The following is a 2,500-nucleotide window of genomic DNA, read 5'->3' as shown; positions in this document are numbered from 1 at the left end:
TTTAACTTTAGACCTCTTTTACTTCTTTACTCAAGTAAATTCATTGATAAGTTGAAAAATTAAATGTAAAATGTAATAGAAAAGAATATTATGGCTGCATAAAATTACCTTCAGCACCAAGTATTCCCAGGAGGTCTCCTATCCAAGTACTAACCAGGCCCAACACTGCATAGCTTCCAAGATCAGACGAGATTGGGCATGTCCAGTGTGGTTTGGCTGTAAGTGCTCAAAAACATTAACTTTAGACCTCTATTACCTCTTAACTCAAGAAAATTCATTGATAAGTTGAAGAAATTAAATGTAAAATGTAATAGAAAAGAATGTTATGGCAGTATAAAATTACCTACAGCACCTGGGATTCCCAGGTGGTCTCCCATCCAAGTACTAACCAGGCCCAACACTGCATAGCTTCCAAGTTCAGACGAGATTGGGCATGTCCAGTGTGGTATGGCTGTAGGTGCTCAAAAACATTAACTTTAGACCTCTTTTACTTCTTAACTCAACTAAATTCAATGATAAGTTGAAAAATGAAATGTAAAATGTAATAGAAAAGAATGTTATGGCAGTCTAAAATTACCTAGAGCACCTGGTATTCCCAGGTGGTTTCCCTTCCAAGTACTAACCAGGCCCATCACTGCATAGCTTCCAAGATGAGACGAGATTGGGCATGTCCAGTGTGGTATGGCTGTAGGTGCTCAAGAACATTAACTTTAGACCTCTTTTACTTCTTAACTCAACTAAATTCAATGATAAGTTGAAAAATGAGATGTAAAATGTAATAGAAAAGAATGTTATGGCAGTCTAAAATTGCCTAGAGCACCTGGTATTCCCAGGTGGTCTCCCTTCCAAGTACTAACCAGTCCCAACACTGCATAGCTTCCAAGATCAGATGAGATTGGGCATGTCCAGTGTGGTTTGGCTGTAGGTGCTCAAAAATGATAACTTTAGACCTCTATTACTTCTTAACTCAAGTAAATTCATTGATAAGTTGAAAAAATTAAATGTAAAATGTAATAGAAAAGACTGTTATGGCAGTATAAAATTACCTCCAGCACCTGCGATTCCTAGGTGGTCTCCCATCTTAGTACTAACCAGGTCCAACACTGCATAGCTTCCAAGATCAGACGAGATTGGGCATGTCCAGTGTGGTTTGGCTGTAGGTGCTCAAAAACATTAACTTTAGACCTCTTTTACTTCTTAACTCAAGTAAATTCATTGATAAGTTGAAAAAATGAAATGTAAAATGTAAAAGAAAAGAATGTTATGGCAATATAAAATTACCTAGAGCACCCGGTATTCCCAGGTGGTCTCCCATCCAAGTACTAACCAGGCCCAACACTGCATAGCTTCCAAGATCAGACGAGATTGGGTATGTCCAGTGTGGATTGACTGTAGGTGCTCAAAAACATTAACTTTAGACATCTTTTACTTCTTAACTCAAGTAAATTCATTGATAAGTTGAAAAAATTAAATTAAAATTTAATAGAAAAGAATGTTATGGCAGTATAAAATTAGCTACAGCACCTGGTATTCCCAGGTGGTCTCCCATTCAAGTACTAACCAGGCCCAAAACTGCATAGCTTCCAAGATCAGATGAGATTGGGCATGTCCAGTGTGGTTTGGCTGTAGGCGCTCAAAAACATTAACTTTAGACCTCTTTTACTTCTTAACTCAAGTAAATTCATTGATAAGTTAAAAAAATGTAATGTAAAATGTAATAAAAAAGAATGTTATGGCTATATAAAATTACCTACAGCACCTGGTATTCCCAGGTGGTCTCCAGTCCAAGTACTAACCAGGCCCAACACTGCATAGCTTCCAAGATCAGACAAGATTGGGCATGTCCAGTGTGGTTTGGCTGTAGGTGCTTAAAAGCATTAACTTTAGACCTCTATTACTTCTTAACTCAAGTAAATTCATTGATAAGTTGAAAAATTTAAATTTAAAAAGTAATAGAAAAGACTGTTATGGCAGTATAAAATTACCTACAGCACCTGGGATTCCTAGGTGGTCTCCCATCCAAGTACTAACCAGGCCCAACACTGCATAGCTTCCAAGATCAGATGAGATTGGGCATGTCCAGTGTGGTTTGACTATAGGTGCTCAAAAACATTAACTTTAGACATCTTTTACTTCTTAACTCAAGTAAATTCATTGATAAGTTGAAAAAATTAAATGTAAAATTTAATAGAAAAGAATGTTATTGCAGTATAAAATTACCTACAGCACCTGGTATTCCCAGGTTGTCTACCATTCAAGTACTAACCAGGCCCAACAATGCATAGCTTCCAAGATCAGACGAGATTGGGCATGTCCAGTGTGGTTTGGCTGTAGGCACTCAAAAACATTAACTTTAGACCTCTTTTACTTCTTAACTGAAGTAAATTCATTGATAAGTTGAAAAAATGTAATGTAAAATGTAATAGAAAAGAATGTTATGGCTATATAAAATTACCTACAGCACCTGGTATTCCCAGGTGGTCTCCCATCCAAGAACTAA

At 36.9% G+C, this 2,500-nt stretch overlaps 1 non-coding gene and 10 pseudogenes across 1 annotated transcript; all 11 read right to left on the bottom strand.

Annotated features, from left to right (window-relative positions):
- Positions 1-105: 105 nt before the first annotated feature.
- On the bottom strand, positions 106-224 carry LOC148489508 (5S ribosomal RNA; annotated as a pseudogene).
- Positions 225-340: 116 nt separating this feature from the next.
- LOC148489507 (5S ribosomal RNA) lies at positions 341-459 on the bottom strand. Its single transcript, XR_015870345.1, has one exon. It is a non-coding gene; the product is annotated as a 5S ribosomal RNA (ribosomal RNA).
- A 115-nt stretch (positions 460-574) lies between these two features.
- On the bottom strand, positions 575-693 carry LOC148489506 (5S ribosomal RNA; annotated as a pseudogene).
- A 115-nt stretch (positions 694-808) lies between these two features.
- On the bottom strand, positions 809-927 carry LOC148489505 (5S ribosomal RNA; annotated as a pseudogene).
- Positions 928-1,043: 116 nt separating this feature from the next.
- LOC148489504 (5S ribosomal RNA) lies at positions 1,044-1,162 on the bottom strand (annotated as a pseudogene).
- A 116-nt stretch (positions 1,163-1,278) lies between these two features.
- Positions 1,279-1,397, bottom strand: LOC148489503 (5S ribosomal RNA; annotated as a pseudogene).
- Positions 1,398-1,512: 115 nt separating this feature from the next.
- On the bottom strand, positions 1,513-1,631 carry LOC148489502 (5S ribosomal RNA; annotated as a pseudogene).
- A 116-nt stretch (positions 1,632-1,747) lies between these two features.
- Positions 1,748-1,866, bottom strand: LOC148489501 (5S ribosomal RNA; annotated as a pseudogene).
- A 116-nt stretch (positions 1,867-1,982) lies between these two features.
- On the bottom strand, positions 1,983-2,101 carry LOC148489500 (5S ribosomal RNA; annotated as a pseudogene).
- Positions 2,102-2,217: 116 nt separating this feature from the next.
- On the bottom strand, positions 2,218-2,336 carry LOC148489499 (5S ribosomal RNA; annotated as a pseudogene).
- Positions 2,337-2,452: 116 nt separating this feature from the next.
- The window catches only part of LOC148489498 (5S ribosomal RNA), a 119-nt pseudogene continuing 71 nt past the window's right edge, over positions 2,453-2,500 (bottom strand).

Source organism: Taudactylus pleione, unplaced genomic scaffold (genome assembly GCF_031769625.1).
Source record: "Taudactylus pleione unplaced genomic scaffold, aTauple2 ptg000550l, whole genome shotgun sequence".
Taxonomy (NCBI): Eukaryota; Metazoa; Chordata; class Amphibia; order Anura; family Myobatrachidae; genus Taudactylus; species Taudactylus pleione.
Note: the sequence above shows the minus strand (reverse complement) of the source record. Positions and strands in the feature narration are given on the sequence as shown.